The sequence below is a fragment of the Prionailurus bengalensis genome, chromosome A3, assembly GCF_016509475.1.
Source record: "Prionailurus bengalensis isolate Pbe53 chromosome A3, Fcat_Pben_1.1_paternal_pri, whole genome shotgun sequence".
NCBI lineage: Eukaryota > Metazoa > Chordata > Mammalia > Carnivora > Felidae > Prionailurus > Prionailurus bengalensis.
This window is the reverse complement of record NC_057354.1, coordinates 52,013,799-52,035,832: the sequence shown is the minus strand read 5'-3', so window position 1 is coordinate 52,035,832 and position 22,034 is coordinate 52,013,799. Positions and strand designations below refer to the sequence as shown.

The following is a 22,034-nucleotide window of genomic DNA, read 5'->3' as shown; positions in this document are numbered from 1 at the left end:
ATATTGCTAGGTTGTGAGTTTCCCATGTTAGTAGGTAAAATGTATTTGTCTAGGCATTCTTGGTTCAGTCTACATTTATTAAGGTCTGACTCTGTGCCAGGGAAATGGGGATATGAAGTTGATTAAACCATTCATTATCTGCTAACACGGAACTTTGTATATGGTGGAAAAACAGACACACAGAGACAATTAAAAGATAGCTGGAGGAATGGCCATGATGCTATAGGATCAGAGTGCATTGGGGGCGCCTGGATGGCTCAGTCGGTTAAGCGTCCAACTTCAGCTCAGGTCATGATCTCACAGCTTGTGGGTTCGAGCCTTGTGTCAGACCCTATGCTGACAGCTCAGAGCCTGGAGCCTGCTTCGGATTCTTATCTCCCTCTTTCTCTGCTTTTCCCCCACTCGTTCTCTCTCTCTCTCTCTCTCTCTCTCTCTCTCTCTCAAAAATAAATAAACATTAAAAAAAAAGGATCAGAGTGCATTAGCTACCTATTACTGAATAACAAATCACCTCTAAACTTAAGGGCACCTGGAATCGGCATACTTTTTTGTAAAGGGCCAGATAATATTTTAGGTTTTGCACACTATACGTTCTGTGCCACAGCTACTCAACTCTGCTGTTGTAGTATGAACACCGCTGTAGAAGATGTGTAAATGAATGAATGTAGCTCTTTGTGTTACAATAAAACTTCACCTACAAAAGCAGACAGTGAGCCACATTTGGCTTGTGGGTATGGATTTACTGACTAGAGGCTTAAAACAGTGAATCTTTGTTATCCCACAGTTTCTGTGAGCAAGGAATCTAGATGCATCTTAGTTCATCGAATTCAGCTCAGGATCTTTTGTGGTATTGCTGTTGAGCTTTCACTCAGGGCTGTAGTCTTCTCAAGACTCAAATGGATGAGAGGGAGAGAGCTCAAGAATGGCAGCCACAGTCTTTATATAGACAAATCTTGGAAATGACTTACCAGTTTTGCTGTAATGCCTTCATTAAAAGCAAGTTAGTAAGTCCAGTCTACACTGAAGAACAGGGGATTATGCAAAAGTGTGACTACTATTAAAGAAAAACGGGGCACCCCAGTTGGTTAAGCATCTGACTTCTCAGGTCATGATCTCACGGTTTGTGGATTTGGGCCCTGCATCCCGGTCTGTGCTGATAGCTCAGAGCCTGGAGCCTGCTTTGGATTCTGTGTCTCTTGCTCTCTCTCTGCCTCCCTGCTCCTCAAAAATGAATAAACATTTTAAAAATGTAAAAAAAAGAAAAACAACATCCAGTGACACCTATTACAAAACAATAAGGCAGACTATTCAGGATCAAGATAGATATAGGGACCACTGAAGTGGTCTTCCTGGTGGGGGAGATTGATGAGGGCTGAACTCCCAAGTACACCAAGGAAAAGTGGGGTTTATAGCCAGGGAGCAGAGTAGGGGTCAGTGGATGGAGAATTACTGAGAAGAAACATCAGAGGTAAGGGGGCATTCTGGCAAAACTGACCTAACAGGATTCTTGCTAAAGGCAGGCCAGGTGAGCAGACATCACCTGGGGGGTGGTAGTGTTACGGAACCAGGCTGGAACGCTGGCGGAAAAAACAAGCGGCACTCGGATATCTTGGTGGATTGGAGATTTATTGTACACCGACGGGCTCAGAGGAGACTTTCTCCAAAGATCTGAGCCCGGAATGCAAGTGGGGAGGGTAATTTATAGCCGACAGCCTCCATATCTGTGGAGGTTTTCGCGTGCACAGCAAACAAAGGAAGAAGAAACAGGAGGAGGGGTCTCTAAGCTAGAAACCAGAGTTTGTTTTAGTCCAATCAGCCATCTTTGGTGTACTTTATCCACTTCTCCAACAGTAGAGGATGAGGAATTTAATTAGTTGGAGAGATTGAGCAGATCTCAAGGGTGGGAGGTTACAGTCACACTGACCTAAGAGAAATATTGATGAAGGCAGGTCAGGGGAACAGACATCATCTGGGGAATGATGGAGGATGAAGAACCTTGTTAGTTGGAGAGACTGAGTAGATCTCAAGGGTGGGAGGTTAAGTTATTCTGATTCTGGCTGTGGAAACTCAAAAGTCAGGGCCCAGTAAGAAAGAGCTTAAAAGAGCATGGTTGGAGTTCATCAAGGAGAGAATCTTTGTCAGTTCCAAGAGGCGGGGTCTCTAGGGTTATCCTCTGGGCTGCCTGCCACAAAGGGGTGGACTGTGCCACTTAACTCAGCCTGGGGAACCTGGAAAGAATGAAGTCAGGGTACTCAGGACCAGTTGTGTATGATGCATAGAGAATAAGAACACCAAGTCAGTCAAATGTTAAATGTTAAATCAGCCCTCTGTTTCTCTTCATTCACAATCCTTATATATATGTCTCTGAATCATCTCATATCCGTCATTGGCCCTGTCCATCGAGATCTGCTTGTACCTTTGTGAATGAATGAAGCACTATGCCTGCCTTCCATGTTTTCTTCCCATCCTGCTGTGCCATCCCCGATTTCACGCTCCACTCACTGCTTTAATTGTTTGTTGAATGAAGACAGAGGGAATCTATGAAAGAAAGTAGCATGTTGAACTTGTATGAAGCTAGTGCTATTAGACATTTTCATGTGTTCTCTTGCTTAATCCTGCCTTTGCACAATCAGTGAAGGGCAAGACTGCAGGAGAGCAGAATTCTTCATCCCCAAGCCCGCTGCTTCTCGTCACCCCTGCCCACCTGGTGCCATGTGCCCCACTATCCCATAGGATACAGTCTAGCTTATGTCATTGTCAGTTGTACATGCATATAGGCTCCTTTGCTAAACTAAGATGTCTGAAGGCAAAGCTGTGCATTGATCATTTGTTAGGGATTTGTTCCCCCCCCCCCCCATTTTTTTCCTTCACAGCGGTTTCTACGTAATACTCATAAAAGTTCACTGAGTTGTAGGAATAAATGAAAATCATGGTAGCTTGTTGTCAACTTTGTGGTTCCTTGTATTCCCTCCTATCAGCTTGGTCACCTAGACCTCATGGTCACACATCACTGATCCAGAGCCATTCCTTAGGTTACGTTTTCCCTCTCTGGCAGCAGCCTTTATCCGATCATCCCTCTCATACAATCCGTAGTAAGTAGTGAGTCTCTTCGCTGTACTGGTAGCTGGCAGGGAGGAAGTAAGTGTCTGTCGTGGGAGGGAGGCCCACCTCACAATCCCAAGGCTGTCACTATAAATCAGGTTACTTTGGGGGCGCCTGGGTGGCGCAGTCGGTTAAGCGTCCGACTTCAGCCAGGTCACGATCTCGCGGTCCGTGAGTTCGAGCCCCGCGTCGGGCTCTGGGCTGATGGCTCGGAGCCTGGAGCCTGTTTCCGATTCTGTGTCTCCCTCTCTCTCTGCCCCTCCCCCATTCATGCTCTGTCTCTCTCTGTCCCAAAAATAAATAAACGTTGAAAAAAAAAAATTTAAATCAGGTTACTTTGCCTTTACTTCTTTTTGAATTTGTATAGCAGTAATACTTCCTTCTTAAAACTTTCTCCTTCGTTCATCTCCCCAATGCTGCCTTTTCTTAGTTTTCCTACTAGTTACTGCTTCTTTTCGATTTCTCATTTGTTGTTGCCCTTGCTAGTGTTTCCAAAAGCTCTTCAGTATTCATGGTGTCAGATACCATCTATGTAAAGGTAACTGTCAGATCCAGGCTGGGAGTAGTTTCTAACTCACTTTGTGACTAGCACAATGTAAACTACTAGATGTTCAGGGGTGCCTGGGTGGCTGAGTCGGTTAAGTGTCCAACTTCAGTTCATGTCACAATCTTGCGGTTTGTGAGTTCAGGCCCACATCCAGCTCTGTGCTGACAGCCTAGAGCCTGGAGCCTGCTTCGGTTTCTGTGTCTCCCTCTCTCTCTACCCCTCCACTGCTCACGCTGTTTCTCAAAAATAAATAAATGTTAAACTACTAGATGTTCAGTTAATATTTGTGAATAAATGAAATGAACTATGAGAGCATTGTATTAGGTCATTCATTGAAGAGATTGTAAAATCAGAGTAGAATATTTTGGTTTTTCTTTCCAAACTAAATATGAAGCCATTACAAGACATAAATGAGGCTTTTAAAAACATGACTGTTTGTTTTATGCTTTAAAAACAAAACAAAACAAAAAATGTTTCTGGGGCACCTGGGTCTCAGTCAGTTGGGCCTCCAACTTTGGCTCATGTCATGATCTCACAGTTCATAAGTTTGAGCCCCACGTTGGGGGCTCTCTGCTGTCCGCGTGAAGCCTGCTTCCTATCCTCTGTCTTGTTCTCTCTCTGACCCTCCCCTGCTCATATGTGCTCTCTCTCTCTCTCTCTCTTAAAATAAATGAACAATGTTTTTGTTATTGAAGTACAGTCAGTATACAAGATATGGTAGGAGTTCAGATGTATGACACAGTGATTTGACAATCATATACATAACCAAATGCTCACCACATTAAGAGTAGTCACCATCTGTCAGAATACAATGTTATTACAGTATTATTGATTATATCCCCTATGCTGTACTTTTCATCTCTGTGATGTATTTTATAACTGGGTGTTTGTACCTCTTAATTCCCTTCACTTATTTCACCCATTCCCCTCTCTCCTCTCCTCTAGCAACCATCATTTTGTTCTCTGTATTTATGTAGTCTGTTTCTGTTTTTTATTCATTTGTTTTTTAGGTTCCACATATAAGTGAAATTACATGGTATTTATCTTTTCTGCCTTACTTTACATAGCAAATACACTGTAGGTTCATCCATGTTATCACAAATGGCAAGATTTCATTCTTTTAATAGCTGAATAATATTTCATTGTAAATATACATACAACATCTCTCTCTCTTTTTTTTTTTAAGTAAACTCTACCTCCAGCATGAGGCTTAAACTTACAACCTTGAAATCAAGAGTTACATGCTTGAGGCACGTGGGTGGCTCAGTCGGTTAAGCATCTGACTCTTGGTTTCAGCTCAGGTCATGATCTTGCAGTTTCATGGGTTTGAGCCCCATGTCAGGCTCTGCATAGGCAGCACAGAGTCTGCTTGGGATTCTGTCTCTCTCCCTCCCTCTCTGCCCCTCCCCAACTTGCACTGTCTCTGTCTCCCTCAAAATAAATAAGTAAACTTATAAAAAAAAAGTTGCTTGCTCATACCACATTTTTTATCATTCATCTATCATGGGCACTTAGGTTGTGTTCGTATCTTATTATAAATAGTGCTGCAGTAAACATAGGGATGCATATATATGTTTTTTAAACTAATGTTTTTGTTTTCTTTGGGCAAATACCCAGGAGTGGAATTCCTAGGTCATTTGGTGTTTTTTGAGGAACCTCCATATTGTTTCCTGTAATGACTGTACCAGTTTACATTCCCACCAACAATGCATGAGAGTTCCCTTTTCTCCACATCTTTGCCAACAATTGTTATTTCTTGTTGTGTTTTTTTCTTGTTATTTTTTTCTTGTTAACAGTAACAATTGTTATTTCTTGTTGTGTTTATTTATTCATTTAAGTAATCTCTACACCCAATGTGGGGCTCAAACTCACGACCCTGAGATCAAGAGTTGCATGCTCTTCTGACTGAGCCAGCCAGGGGCTCCTCTTGTCTTCTTTTTTGTTTTTAATATTTATTTATTTTGGGGAGAGAGAGACAGAGCAGGGGAGGGGCAGAGTGGGGTGGGGGAGACACAGAATCTGAAGCAGGCTCCAGGCTCTGAACTGTCAGCATAGAGCCTGACATGGGGCTTTAATCCACTGAGCCCTATCCTCTTGTCTTTTTAATAACTGATGTTCTGACTGGTGTGAAGTGATATCACAAGTGGTTTTGATTTGCATTTCCCTGATGTGTAGTGAGATTGAGCATCTTTTCATATGTTTGTTGGCCACCTGATTGTCTTCTTTGGGAACACGTCTGTTGGATTTTGATAGGTTTTGTGGCCACTGTAACCAATTCTGCAATTTAGCAGATTACTGCTGTCACCTTTGTACATCTTTGTATTGCCATCTGCTATTATAACAACTTAAAGAAGGCATTGTCAAATGGTACTGAGATTAAATGGTACATTTTATTATCAAAATTCTGTTTAGGAGTTATAGAAATGAAAAAAATGATAGTATTATCGGGAAGAAGTATGAGTGTGCATGGACCTAGAACTGGGCCACAGCTTACATGCAGGCTGCTCATTTGGAATGTTTCAGCCATGTTTGAAGGGAAAAAGAAGGAGTTACAAGATTGTTTCCAGGAAAGATGCTTCTCTGTGAATGAACTTAGGGTGGTCTTCTGAGCTATACAGAGAGAACTAAAGACTGAGATTGATCTACTCAGTCACCAGTTAAAACTGGTATATACCAGTAAGTTAATTTTCACTCATAATAGAAGTGGTAAAATATTAGACCATTTCAGAAAACTGGTCAATGTTTTTAGAGCTTCTGATTTTCACAGGAATGGACCAAAAAAACAAAAACAGGTATCTGAAAATCTCAGAAAGAAGTTGAAGTTCCAGTCAGAAGCTTTTTAAAAAAATTATCTTTTCCAGACAGGATGTCCCTGGGCACTGTGGTGTGTAGAACAAAAGCAGTGATGCTCTGTGGAAGTGATGAGAAGGGAAGGGGTGGGATGGCTAGACCGGATTCTTTTCCTGAACCTTCCCCAGTCCTTTGGCAGCTGCTGAGGTATCTCAGTATGATTTGAAAACTAGTGGAGGACAGTCTACCCCCACTTACGAGTCCCACAACCCAGGGATCATGACCTGAACCAAAATCAAGAGTCAGATGCTCAACAGAATGAGCCATTCAGGTGCCCCAAGAATCTGTAATTTTGAAATAGTAGTAGGTAGAACTCAAGCATCTCTATAATGAGCCTCCTTCACAATTTACTATGCTATATTACATCCCTGTAGGGGAAAATAGAGCTTGAATATATACATTATGGTTATATGCTGAAGAATTTATGGATCAAATGATATGATGTATGGAATTTGCTTCAAAATATTTTATGGTTGAAGAATAGATAAAACAAATTGGTCACAGTTTAATAACTTTAACTTTTGGCATTGAGCTGGATATGAGGGGATTCATTTTATTTTCCCCACTAGTTTAATATGTGTTTGAAATCTTCAGTAATTAGAGTTTATAACTTTTTGATATGTATCATGATGAGTGGCACAATTTTAACCTTTCCCTCCTGTGTAACACATTATAATTTAACACTTGCTGGGCTTATCAGTAGTTTGCCTTACCCAGCATCTATAATGAGAGTCTGTCAGTCACTTGCCTGTCAGTGTCATATAAACCAACCAGGATTTCAGCATTTGTGGCTCTGGTATGTGTAATTTGGAGGTTGATGGGAGGAGGAGAGTGGAAAGAGATAGGAGCCCCTTACCTTACCCAAGGAGGTCTACCTGTGGTAATTATTAAGCCTTTCTCAATTTGTATCAAAAGAGATTGGACTGAACATCTCATTTACTGTTCTTACCTCCATGGCAGAGAGATTTGTTTCATCTGTGGGACAATTTACGTTTATTTTGAAAATAAGAGCTTGGCTCATGGACTGTGGGCCATTATAGTTTAGAGTCTGGGGTAGCAGAGACTACATCCAATATCTGGTATCACCACTTAGTAATTGACTTTTACGAGTCACTTATTTTTAGGAGCTTGAGTTTCTCCATTTGCCAACTGAATATGATTGATAAAAAGAAAAGGTGTTTTGATATTAACAGATTTAGAGTTATTCAAGGAGGAATTGTATTTCGTTTTGAATATCAAATGACTGGACACTTTCCATTTTTACTATTTGGGAAGACACATCTGTTAGCAAAGCCGAACATTAGTTTCTCTTTGCTTCCTGAGTACCTATGTTAGTAATTTGTTGGAATTCTGCTATGGTCTCTCCTTGAAAGACACCTTGTTAAAAATTAAGTGCTGGAGCCACTTAACATGTGCAAAATCAAGAAAGAATACCCAAAGGAGCATGTACTCAGAATTCTCATGGTTCAGGACAGTTTGTTCTTTCTCTGCAAGGCAGTGCCAGACCTCAGGGCACAAAATGATGTTTAGGGTCAAATGAATGGTAAATGAGCTGCAAAAAAGCCTCTGGCTTCTTTCTGTGCCTTTTGAGTCTTGAAAAATATAAGAGGGAATGCAAATGTTACGAAAGAACCAAAATGTAGATCATGGCCTGTCTGAAACTGCTTCTACAGAGCTAAGTGTGACCCCCTGGGGTTCTGACCTCTGGGCTGTGTGATAATGACTCCAGCTGTCTGCATTTACATGGAAACATTCAATAAAAGGGAAGGTTAACTGGCTTGTTCATATGTGTTTATATAGGCAGTTTACCTAGAGGCAGTCTGTGCCTGCATAGCAAGTATATAGATTGATTTCTGGATGAAAAAACACATTGCTTTATGAGCCATTATAATATTGAGCACTGATTGTATTTGTGCTCATGATAATGAACTGTGCCATGTGATTTTTCCCCCTCATCCCTTCCCGCTCTGTCCCTGAAAGCCTTCATGCATCCCATATGACTCTTAAAATGTTTATCATGACAGCAGTGTAAAATTTGGATTTTGTCCTTTTAAAATATTAACTGTTCTTCTGTCCCTTTGCTTTTGCTAGCATCTTTTTTTTTTTAATTTTTTTTAATGTTTATTTATTTTTGAGAGAGACAGAGTGTGAGCAGGCGAGGGGCAAAGAGAGAGGGAGACACAGAATCAAAGCAGGCTCCAGGCTCTGAGCTGTCAGCACAGAGCCCGACGCGGGGCTTGAACCCACCAACTGTGAAATCATGACCTGAGCCGAAGTCAGACACTTAACAGAGTGAGCCACCCAGGCACCCCCCCCTTTGCTAGCATCTTAACATAGTGATTAATTTGATGTTTGCTTTTCATTTATCCTTTCAATACAGAACTATTTCCTTTATTTCAGAGCAATTTTATCTAAAAGGATAAAACTGTCTCTTGAAATAATGGTGATCATTTGTCTCTACTTGTTTGAAATATCGTTATCTGTGGAAGAGTAGAAATGACTACCACTTTTAATAGAGGCAGATCATTGATTTTTGATGCAACATCACAGATACAATCACTTGAGGGCTAGACAGCTCTTTTACTTATATTCAGACCATATGGTTTTATTAGTTTATGTGGACCATTCTCAGCATTTCATCATTTGATTTGCTTTCTTACTAGATTCCAAGCTGTTTAAGAACTCAAGTATTTTGCTCTATTTTTCCAGCTTAGAATTTGACCTGGTACCAAGTTAGTTTTGATGACATTTTGCTTCCTTATTTATGCCATGAGAAGAGATCATTCTGTTTTATGCGTTGCTATGGTTAAAGATTTATATAGACATTGTCATCCCAGTACACGTTTGCTGTCCTAAACTAAAATACTTGGTGTCAGTTCTGTTTATAAGAGGATTAGAGCAAGGAGTCTCCATGCCCTATAGTCAGGAAGGTTTAAGTTTTGTTTAATATTATTTAAGCAATTACATATTAGAAGACAACACACACACCAGCATGTGCAGGTGTGTAAGCCTCAATGGTAAAAGTCACTGAAATAGTCTTTGCAAGCTCTGTGGTGTTGTTTCTCTCCCCAAGCCTTTTCCCTGATTTTTTTTCTTGTACATTGTTCTTTAGAAACAATATTTCTGGAAGGTTTGTAGTTGGGGTGGAAACTGGATGGTGGCTCTGGCCTCTTTGTGGCAAGTAGAGGCCATGCTCCAGAAGGAGGAGGGAGGAGCAGTGTCCTCAAAGAGTCCTGCAAGAATGGGAAGGGAAAGCAGGGTGAACAGCTACAGCCCTTGTGAAGTTGGTCTGTCACTAGCCTGTTTAGGGTTGCAGATGACGGCCACCAGGATGTCTGTAAAGGGAAGGGAAAGAAGGCCCACAGGGCTGGTCTACTCCCTGTCGTGCCAGCTGCTGCCGTGTTTCATGACTCAGAGTTTGTCAGTTCAGCTTTTGTATGTATGGGGACTGAAAGAAGGTAGATGAAGAGGAAACAGAACAGATAATAATAAGATAATGTATCATCCCTTAAAAGCGCATTTTTGTGACAGAAGTTGTTTAGAATATTACTATATCACATTTTAGATTTTGCCCGATCTCTCCTCAGAAAATGAAGCTGAGAATCCTGGCATAGGCCTTGGAGCCCTCAAGGGGCTGACTTTCAGGCTCTCCTGGAACTGTGCTTTCTGGCTGTGCCCACAAACAGGCTTTTGGTGTGACCATACCTGCAGAGATGCAATGCAAGTCACTGCTAAGTGGTGTGCATGGTCCTTTCTACCACAAGTATTCTGAAATTGAGGGACTGTTTAGGAAGCAGGCTGCTGCTTAGTTATTACACACCAGGACTGTCATGACAGGAAGGGAAACAGGAATTGCTGTGACCAAGGAAACTTGTATAGCACTGACATGAAGTAGCACAGAATACCCCATAACCAAGTGTTCTGGTACATAGTAAGTGCCCAGGAAGCTTGCAGTTCTTATCATCAGCCTCCTTACAGTCTTGAAGATGTTTAGTAAGTGAGAGCTTACTAAAGGTTAATAAAGGCTCCTTTATTCTCCTCTTTTGTTTCTTGAAGACTGAAACAGAAGTATGTCCCTTGTTTGCCTCTTTCCTGGGTTAATACCTAGCGTGAAAATATAAGAACCCAGGTTGACTGGTCCCCAGACATGCCCCTGGTACAAGAGAGTGATCACAGGAAGGAATTTCTGCTCTGTACTAGGTTGGGGGGGAGGAGGGGAGTGCCATATACTCTTGCCCTGAGTTGAACCTTGAGTCCATTTGTGGCCTCTGGCTTGGAGACACAAAGAGTGAGGTCGACTGTCTTGAATTCTTATCTAGCTGGCCATTTTATTATGCTGGACTTTTTATTTTATAATCCACTCCTCCCTTCCCTTTCTAGTTTCAAACACAAATCCAGTTGTTTTAAGTGAGACAGATGCCTCATATTGGATAAAGGACCCAATGAGGTCTAAGAACAATCAATTAAAGAGTCCTGATTTTGGCCTCTCTTATCAGCTGTGGTTCAGTCTGGATCCAGTCAGGAGAGAAAAAGCCACACAGTATACTAAAACCTTGGATTGCAAGTAACTTGTTCTGCAAGTGTTCTGCAAGAGCAAACATTTCTAATAAATTTTAACTTGATAAATGAGTGATGTCTTGCAATACGAGTAAGTACATGATGCCAAACATCACATGATCACAACTGTACCAGTGGTTCTTGAAATTTGCTTTGATATACAAGTGCTTTGGATTACAAGCATGTTTCTGGAACGAATTATGCTCACAAACCAAGGTTTTACTGTAATTTGAAGGAGGAAGGTTTCACAAAAAGATAAAAAGAGTTATTAACTCCAGTAAAGGTTTGCAGTAGTAAGAGGTTGACTAGTAAGAAGCAGAGAGAAGGCTAAGAGTGTGGGAATAGCACCTCTAAGCAGCGAAGAGCCCTCCTCCCCACCCAGGACTCACCGTGGATGGGACTAGCAGAGCAGTTGCTACAGTGCTGCTGCAGTGAAACATATGTTGCTAGAAACCTGAACTTGTAGGAGACTCTCCCTGCAGGGTGCCACAAGGGTCTCTACTACAGAAGTGCTAAGAATGGGAGCGGTGGGCAGTGTGGTGGTTGGAGAGGCAGGGCTGGGTGGTCAGTGTGCTGTGGGCTGCCACATGCTGCAGGAGCCAGAGGCCCCCCCCTGCTGCAGAACCACCAGGCATTGCCACCAGGAAAGCTGCTTGCCATTCACTGCTTCTGGCTGCCATGCACATGTGAACTGGGCACTGAAGAAACTGTATGTGCTGCCAGGGGCTGGACCTGAGAAAGCCCTGCCCCCACGCGCACTTGCCTACTGAGTTTGCCAGGAGCAGCATGCAAAACCCTTTCCTCCAGTCAGTGTCTCCAGCGCCCTCTGCTGAAAGGCCTCCGGGCCAGCAGGCTGCGGAGAAAGCACTTTCCCATCATCAGCACACCAAAGATATTCCAGTAATCTTCCATCAGGAAATGAGGAATCTGTCTGCAGTCATAATGATCATACCTTTATGTTATTACTGCTGGATTCATAGAGTATGTCTCCTTGAGAAGAGGTAAAGGAACTGAACATGAAGCTTCCTACCTAACCTTGTAAACTGCTTTCAAAAACCCAGACTTCATTCTGTGACAGAGAATAGTAAGCTCCATGGGGAAAGAGAAGAGCTGAGGACAGGAGGCAGAAAAAGAGGAGGAACATGCCAAAGACACCTGGGAGAAACTGAAGCTCAACCCGTGTACTAGGTAGCCTTACAATGACACCACCAGGTGCTCAGGCCTCCTGATCATTTCCACATCTTTTGATTATACATATGGGAAACTGTAAGTCATGGTAGCTAAAGCAGTTCCTTGTCTTTCTATATGAACTTCACAGAATTTGAAGTTAAAAGAGAAGAATTACCTTTTTAAAGTTAGCCAAATAATTTTCAGTTCTTCTGTTTAATTCTGTCCAATATTTTCAAATGTTGTTTAATGTAACAAAATATACGTGAAAACATGTTCTGTGTTAAAAATAAATAAAACAACTGAAAATGGAAGATGTAGATTTAAGTTTGAAAGGGTTGTTTTACCTTGAGTACATTGTGGGTTTTTTTCTGTCCTTCCTTACTGAAATTCTCATGGTTTTCTTTTACCTTATCACTCGTGTGAAGCTTATTCACAGAGTAAAAACTCCCATTGACTTCCTGTCCCATCTTAACTGAAGGTCAGTTCAGTGAGACATCCCAGCTGAGTCAGAACTAAAACAAGAATGTAATTTAGAGCCAGAAAGTTGGGTGCTGATGGCCACTCCAGCCATATAAGGTGCCCATGGATTCACTGAGGGATTTCCCTGGTAAGCTGGACATTCTTTTAGTCAACACTCTTAGCTAAAAATACTGTTCTATATTTGAAATAAAAGGCTTTCTCAAATTCATCTATTTTGGTCAGGACACAATGTATCATTTTAAAAAGATGTTTGGGGTGAGAATATGTGTTAGTGGGTCACCATACGAGTAATAGGGAGAAATGATTTGGATAATGGAGGAGCTGCTACAGAGACATTTTCCAGTGAGGATGTTTAAAAAATCAAAGAAAAATTGCCTAACCTATGAAAGAGGATTTTAAGAAAGTTTTTTCAATTGACCAAACACTCTGCTTACTGAGCAACCATGGGGATCTAGCGAGAGAAAGTTTGTTAGAAAGCTTATAGGTTTCAGACCGCAAGATGATATCTTGTTAAGAGAGTTCTCTTTACTGACAAGAAAATGTCACGCTGAAGTACATACTGATGCTACACCGAGTTGTCTTGGGTTTCTGGGGATGGTGGTGGCTTACAAGCACCTCCGTAGCTCTGTTGTATAGCAAATTTTCACAAAAGGGCCACTTTGATTATTGCCTACTAAGAGGGTGCTTGATATGAAGACTCCATGGAAATTTTCACACTAAAGGGCTCATGGTGTTCTTGAGAGAAGAACCATCTTTGCAGTGTAGAACACAATGTGGAATCGACTGAAATCTTACCCACTTGAGCACTGTACATGCTAAACAATTTAGTACAGGCTAGAATGCTCACAGGAGGCTTCTTAGAGAAGACCTTGAATAGAAATTTGAGGACTGGGCAAGTTTTGGATAAGCAGAAAGCAGGGGAAAAGGGGGCAGTAGTATTCATCCAAAGAACTTTATGTCCTTTTAGGTTTGTGTCTTTTTATGTCCAGTACTAGGTATGTTTGATACTATTAAAGATAATTCTGAACAATCACCATGCAACAGTCTTGCCCTTATTTACAATCATGTGTATATATGTATTTTACAAGGAATAGAGATCAACATATTGCAGTGCTTATCTCTAGATGGCAGGTCTCCTAGATGAGTGGGTCTTCTGTGCCTTTTATAAATGTTCTGTAACAAGCTATGTTGCTTAGGGGCTGATGGGGGTGGAGAAATTCAACTTGCCAAACAAAACAGTGCAACCCAGTGATCCTGTCTCAGAGTGCTCACACTTCCATACACTTGGGGCTTCCGGAAGCTGAGGTTGCCCGTTCACATCCTTTGTTAGTTTTTGGTTATTACTGATTTTGCCTTGTTGCCACATCTTCTGCCACTTTCCCGATCTAGTTTTGAATTTTTTTTAGTGTTCATTTATTTTTTGAGAGAGAGACAGAGTGTGAGCAGGAGAGCGGAGTGTGAGCAGCAGAAAGAAAGGGAGACAGAATTCGAAAGAAACAGGGAGACAGAAGCAGGCTCCAGGCTCTGAGCTGTCCGCACAGAGCCTGATGTGGGGCTCGAACTCACAAAGTAGGAGATCATGACCTGAGCCGAAGTCGGACACTCAGCTGACTAAGCCACTCTGGTGTTCCCCCTCCCAGATCTAGTTTTGTATCTTTCCTTCTCTAGTGGGTTGCTCTGTGGGATGGGAGTGTCATCATTACTGCAAAGACAGGGTGGCTGGATGCAGGCAGCAAGTCAGCACTGTTACATCTGTACCCAAGAGAGAAGGGTGTCACGAACTGTCTTGAACTCTGTTGGTTTTTCTCTGCACGTGGTCCAGAATGTCTCTTAATAAAGTAGACCTGTCAGCATCAGAGTGTAAGGGTTAAATTGTAGTGTAGGGCTAACAGCTTTGTGTTGACACTGTAGCTTGAAAAATAACAGCTTTGTTCTGACCCTGAAGGTCAAGAAATAACAGCTTTGCTTTACTCTTGTAAATTACGCTTGGTACTCTCGAAAATCTACTCTTGTAAATCAGGCTTCACCAACAAAGGAAACAAAAGTTCACAGAAAAGAGCATCAGGGTCAAGGTCAAGGAGATCCACTGGTTGCAACTTAGGGGCAGAAAGTCTAAAATAATCACCTCATCCGGCAACCGTTTCTGACTCATCTGGGAACTGTTTCCAACTCATCTGGGAACTGTTTCTCTGTTCTGTTCCCAGGTAATGATAAAACTATGTGATCGGCTTTAAAAACTCTGTACCCCGGCTGTTCGGGGCCGCACTCTGATCAAGAGTGTTGGTCCTGATTGGTTGGCCTTGCCTCTCATTGCAATAAACTTTGTTGTGACTGTCACTGGTGCCTGTAGCATTCTGTTTCAGGAGTCGTGTGGATGCAACAAGAGTGTCATGGAGAAAGGGGAGAACACTGTGAGTTCTCATTCCTGCATCTTCCCCAGGCTCCCTGTGTCCTCTACATGCTGAAGTTTGTGGATGGGTTGGTTGGGTAACGTTGGAAAACTTCTAGAGATTGTCCAGAGAGAAGTACTTCCCAAGAAGTAGTCCACTAAGTAGGTTGTTAATACTTATTAAATTTGTTAAGATTGAGAAACTGAACTATAATTTGCGACAATTTGTGCCTGTTGCAGGCAGAGTATTTCTGAGCTGCAGAGCACCTTTGGGACCTGTCTTGTGCCCAAGACATGGAGGAGAGCCTGAGGCAGCTGTCTGCCTGATGGCTCCTGAGTAGTTGACTCCTCTGTTGTGGGCTTCAAGAATAAAACCAGGGCCCTTCCAGACACCAGAGAAAGAATTTTTACCTCACCCACTTTCACTGGAAACAGTGTATTTTTTGATTTTAGGACTGAAAGTGTACCTGCTAGTGTGCTTCTTGGAAATTTTCAACCAGAGACTGTTTCACTCATTTTCCTTTAGAGGGATATAAATACACTTCTTCAAATATCACAACATTTGGGGTGCTCTAAATCTTCTGTCTTCAACAGCACAGAGCTCTAACTTTTAGGTGAATTTCATTTCAGACGGTGTTACAATCATATGCAAATAGCTTTCTCTTCTGGAGTCCCAGCCTCAGGATCTCTGCTGGACTGCTCTGAGTACTTGGGATGAGCAGGAGGTCCTTTAAGTCTGTTCTTTCCTCCTGGTAGGTGATAACATAGTTCACTTAGTCTCTTCAGTTCTTTCTAAAGTACAGTAACAAAGCCAAAGATGTTCTTCTCTGCTTTGATTGTAATCAGTAATCACCTGTGCGGGCAGGTAACAACACCTTTCTTCTTTGAAGTTAATTGAAAACACATCTTATTTCTTTCTCACTCTCTTGCCCCTGTTGTAATAAATGCTCTCTTTTTGCTTGTGCAACTCAGAATTAGGAAACAATTTTAACAGACAAGAAAAATGCTATGTTAATTGCAACTCCCGTATCCTTTCTGGCCAGCCGACCTTTGTCTCTTTCCTCATTGACTGTTGAAAGAAAACACAGTGCATTTGTCCTGGTCTCTGGGAAATGAGAAAGAACTTTCCAGCTCCATTATCTTCACTTGCATGTCACGATTGTTGTGTTTTTAATAGTAGGGGGAAAATCAGATTAAATTTTCCATTTAAGTAGAATAGAGAATCACAGTGAAAATAATTCATTTCGTCACATAGTAACTTAACCAGGCTGTCTCAACAATTTGAATATCCCAGTATTCATGGAAGCCTTTTTTGTTTTGTTTTGCTTTTGTTTTTAACGTTTATTCACTTTTGAGAGATGGAGAGACAGAGAGAGAGACTGAGAGTGCTAGCGAACATGAGTCCAGGAGGGGCAAAGAGAGAGGGAAACACAGAATCCGAAGCAGGCTCCAGGCTGTGAGCTGTCAGCACAGAGCCCGACTTGGGACTCAAACTCACGAACCGCGAGATCATGACCTGAGCTTAAGTCAGACACTTAACTGACTGAGCCACCCATGCACCCCAACATGGAAGTCTTTGATTAAAGTTGAAGAAGCTACATTCTAGGTGTTGTTATTGCCAAGTGCTTGGTTAGCCATCCACATCTTCACATCTGTCTATGGAATGGCGTAAAACATGTAAATAGCACTGCCTTTTTTTTTTCTGTATTCAAGTCCTGTGTTTTAGAAGCAATTGGTCAAAATGTTCAGCTTCAATTTTAAAAACCACATAGATGAGCTACATATCTGGTAGTGATACACATAGTTCAATTGTTGCTATCTGAGAGAATTTTAATTTTAAAATGCCAGTTATTAAAAAGTTGGTGTTTAATTCTGGCAACCATCCTCATGATTGTATCTAGGACTTAAGTATTTGAGCTCCTGATTATAGCTACAATATTTTTGTGTGATGTCCCTCAGTCAGTTATGTATCTCGGGCTAGGCAGTATGTCAGGGGTGGAGTTTGGGCTGAAATCATGGAACTCACTGGACTGGTAGGGTCTGAAGCACTGCAGCACTCTTTACTGAACACTGGAGTGGTCAGCTTAACATAAGATATGTTGTGTGTAGTTTAGCATCTAACAGACTGTTACATGCACTCCACCAGGGTCCTAGATCCTGCCTGCTGTGGTCTGAATATTCATGTCCCCTCAAAATTCATATGCCAAAATCCTAACCCCCAAAGGTGATGGTATTGGTGGGTGGGGCTTTTAGGGGGTGCTTCAGTCATGAGGGTGGAGCCTTCATGAATGGGATTAGTGCCCTTAAAAAAGAGGTCTCACAGAGCTCCCCAGCCCTAGCCACCATGTAAGAACACCGGTGAGAGGATATGAATGAGGAAGAGGGGAGGAGGGCTCTTACCAGAACCTGAACATGCTGGCACCTTGACCTTGTACTTTGAGCCTCTAACACTGTCAGAAATAAATTTCTGCTGTTTATAAGCCACCCAGTCTGTGGTATTTTGTTATAGCAGCCCAAATGGACAAAAACACAGCACAGTAGATCGCTCACAGTAGATCAAAAAATATTGAGTGTAGGAAATATGAGTCTGTCTACTCCGGATGGATTTAAGGGATGTTTAGGGTTCAGACATGTCCTGTAGGGTCTCCCATAGACTGTAGTCATAGTCCATAGACCATAGTCAGGTTATAGAACCTTTTGGAAAGAACCCTTAAGGAATCATGGGCCTCAGGAAACCCTAGTTCTTCAGCAGAAGCCACCTAACAGGCCCACTATTCAGACAAAACTGGCTTTTGGGTATTTTTTTTTTAAACAGCCTCCTGCCCTGTTTCAAAGACTATTTTGATGCCACTAAGGTGGCAGTAGTACGTTCCATCAAAAGCATTCAGGTAAATATTTTTCTCATTGTTACAAACACAATCTAAAAAGATTGTTTGCATTTCTTAGAGAGACATTATTAAGTGCCAAAAATGGTTTAAAAGTAACAAAATGCCTGGATATAAAACTTAAGCAGTGGTGTTTATTTGGCCTGAAATAACCTCCATGTCCTCTTGGAAAAATAACCATGCATTTCTCTTAGCTGTGTTCTGTTCTGTTATTAGCTTATAGCTGGAAAATAAGTGATTAACCAGCTGATTCCCCTTTGCAGTCCTTTTGGGTGAATAGTACCACCTGACCTTGCAGTGGCCTCATAGTTACTGATCCTTACTCAGATACAAGGGTGCACAGACAGCCCTTTTCACTCAGCATCTCCTTATATGCTTGAATAATGGAGAATCCATGGATATCCATATATCGTTTGCCTAAGGACATTGTATACTCATAGAAACAGGCTGTGACTTGTATTCACTTGTTTATTCATTTGGCAGGCACTTCTCAGATACCCCTTAGGCCTGTTGCATTGTGAGCACATAGGAAAAGTTCCATATGTTCAGACGTGATGTCTGAACCTTCACTGGGTGAATGGTTAAACAAACTATGGTATGTCCATACCATGGACAACAATAAAAAGTTACACACTGTTGATACATATTAACAACTTGGATCAATATTATGCTGAGTACAAAAAGCCAGCCTTTAAAAGGTTACATACTATTATGATTCCATGTAGCTGTCTTAGTTTGGTTGGCTATGACAAAAATATCATAGACTGTATGGCTTAAACAACAAATATTTATTTCCCAAGGGTCTGGAGGCTGCGAAGTTCAAGATCAAGGTACCAACAGATCCAGTGTCTGGTGAGGATCCACAATTTTTTTTTTAATGTTTATTTATTTTTGAGAGACAAAGAGAGCTTAAGTTGGGGAGGAGCAGACAGAGAGGGAGATACAGAATCTGAAGCAGGCTCCAGGCTCTGAGCTGTCAGCAGAGCCTGACACTGGGCTTGAACTCACGAACCATGAGATCATGACCTGAGCCAAAGTCAGATGCTCAACCGACTGAGCCATCCACATTTTGCTACCTTTGGCTATATCCTCACATGGCAGATAGAGAATGATCTGTGTCTCTTCCTCTTCTTAAAGGATGTTAATCCCATAATGAGGGATTAATGCTCTTCTCTTGACCTAATTTAATCCTAATTACCTCCCAAAGGTCCCACCTCCAAATACCATCACATTTGGGATTAGGCTTTCAACATATGAATTTTGGAGGGACACAAACATTCAGTCCATAGCAGTAACATTCTCCAAATTCTAATGACATAAATGAAAAACAGACTAGTGGTTCCCAAGGGCTAAGAGATGGCAAGGTGCGGAGAAGGTGAGTGTGACTATCAGAGATAATATGAAAGAGATCTTTGTGGTGACAGTATTGTGCTGTTTCTTGATTAGGGGCAGTGCCCAGGTGGTAAAATGACATATGTGTAATGTATATACACACCTTGTGTTAATGTCAGATTCCTGGTTTTGACATTGGACTATAATCACATACAGTGTAACCATTGGAGAAACTATGTAAAGGGTATGAAGAACTTCTCTGTACAATTTTTATAACTTCCTGTAACTATAATTATTTCAAAATAAAAAGTTAGAACTTGATGGCAGATCTTCCACATTATCTTTAATTCCTTAGCAGGTAAGAGTCTTCATTGTGTCTGTTCATGAACCAAATAGTGTGTGTTCACTATTAGCTTTTTTTCATAGTTCTGCTTTTCTGTCTAGTAAATATAAGATTAATTCTTATGAAGTTAATAAGATAGTTACATTTTTAGATCTTCTGACTCAAAGTGTTTAGCAGACTGGTAGCTAAATTGCTGTCTCACTGTTTTCATGGTTTGCCAGATGAAGTAGATGGATTATTAACCCCAGTTCATTCAACAAATAATTACACACACCTGCCAAGTGGTGGCTTCTCTTGATGATGCTGGGGCATAGGCATGAACAAAACAAAGTTCCTACATTCCTGGAGGTTACATTTCTAGCATGTGAAGTGAGATGAAAAGAACATAGAAAACTTATCCTCAGACCCCCTGGAAACTGAACTGAAGGAAAGGAAAATCTCTAGGACCTACTTCAGCGTCCTGCCCTTAGGTTGGTATCGCCAATAGCATTACCTCAGTGGGCAGAATATTTGGATTTAATGATGTTTCTGGTAGGAAAATGAACATGATTTGCAATCATTGTACCTAGTATGGGTTAAGAACTGTAAGCATATTGTAAACAAAACAAACAAATAGAGCCTAATAGCTTCTTTCCTTAGACATAGACAAATGTACCAGTTACTGGAAACACCCATACAGTATAGATTTTATTTCATTTAAAAAATTTTTTGTTTGCTTATTTTTGAGAGAGAGAGAGCAAGAGAGCGAGCAGAGGAGGGGCAGAGAGAGAGGGAGAGAGAAAATCCCAAGCAGGCTCCACACTCAGCACAGACCCCAACGCAGGGCTCCATCCCACAACAGTGAGATCATGACCTGAGCCAGTATCAAGAGTCAGATGCTCAACCGAATGAGCCACCCAGGTGCCCCTGTTAAAAAAAATTTTTTTGGCTTAGTAGGTTAAGCATCCAGCTCTTGATTTCCGCTCAGGTCATGATCTCATGGTTTGTGAGATTGAGGCCACTGAGAGTGCAGAGACTGCTTGGGATTCTCTCTCTCCTTGTCTCTCTGCCCCTCCCCCATTCCCCCCACTCCTAAAATAAAAACACGAACAAAAATTGTTTTAAATTTGTTATATAACTGTCCTATATTTTATGCAAGAAGTTTTATAGTTTTAGCTTATGTATTTTGGTTTTGGTATGTGTATGTGTGTATATATATATTTTTTGATGAAGTATAGTTGACACTATTATATTAGTTCTGGGTGTACAGCATCATGATTTTACAACTCTATAAGCTGTGCTATGCTCACCACAAGCATAGCTACCATTTGTTACTATATAAGGCTATTATAATACCACTGACTATATTCCCTGTGTCATAGCTTTTATCCCTGTGACTTACTTGTCCCGTAACTGGAAGCCTATACCTCCCACTCCTCTTCACCTTTTTTACCCATCCCCCCTCCCAACACACACACACACACACACACACTCCCATTTAGCAACCATCAGTTCTCTATATTTATGGGTCTGTTTCTGCTTTTGTTTCTTTGTTCATTTGTTTTGTTTGGCTTTAGATTCCACTTATAAATGACATTATATAGTATTTCTCTTTCCCTGACTTATTTCACTTAGCATAATACCCCCTAGGTCCATCCAGGTTGTTGCAAATGGCAAGATCTCATTCTTTTTTATGGCTGAGTAATATTCCACTGTATGTATATGTATATGTATGTGTATATATACCACATCTTTTTTTTTTTATACCACATCTTCTTTATCCATTCATCTGTCAGTGGACACTTAGGATATGTCCATATCTTGGCTATTGTAAATAATGTTGCAGTGAACATAGGTGTGCATATGTCTTTTCAAATTAGTGTTTGTGTCTTTTGTTTTAGCCATTTCTGATAGGTATGAGGTGATACTGTGATTTTGATTTGCCTTTCCCTTATTATTAGTGATGTTGAGACCTTTTCATGTGTCTGTTGGCCACAGGATAGATTTTATGTAGAGGTAAAAAACAAACAGAAACATTGGAGGCAGATGTCTGGATTTGAATTTGGGATTTTCCACTTGCTAGCTGTGTGACTTTAAGCAGGTCTCTTAAGCTAAGAAGGTGGTTCTTATTTATTATTTACGCAGGAAAAATTAACTCTGAACACTAGTTGTAAATTGGCAAAGTGGAAGGATTATTGTTGAGAACACAGTGGCAGTGGGGCCCCCTTCCTTCTTTTTGACCATTAAGCCATTGTCTAGAATCTTTTCCCTGAGGAGGGCAAATCCCCATGTTTGTGGACTTGGTCCCAGTAAACTGAGATAGAAAAGTTTAAAGATAATTAAAATAAAGATTGATTTTTAGGAGTGTCTTAGATAAAGTAGAAATGTAAATAGAAGATA

At 41.2% G+C, this 22,034-nt stretch overlaps 1 protein-coding gene across 8 annotated transcripts in view; it reads left to right on the top strand.

Moving 5' to 3' along the window:
- Window positions 1-22,034, top strand: part of LIMS1 (LIM zinc finger domain containing 1) — a 155,917-nt gene that overhangs the window by 100,217 nt on the left and 33,666 nt on the right. For 2 of the 8 annotated variants that reach the window (XM_043553186.1, XM_043553183.1), the window contains exon 1: window positions 6,588-18,832. The exons of the other annotated variants lie outside the window; for them this stretch is intronic. The gene's annotated coding sequence lies outside the window, so the exon portion shown is untranslated. Of the gene's footprint in view, window positions 1-6,587; window positions 18,833-22,034 lie in introns of those variants that run through there. 8 annotated transcript variants of the gene reach the window in all.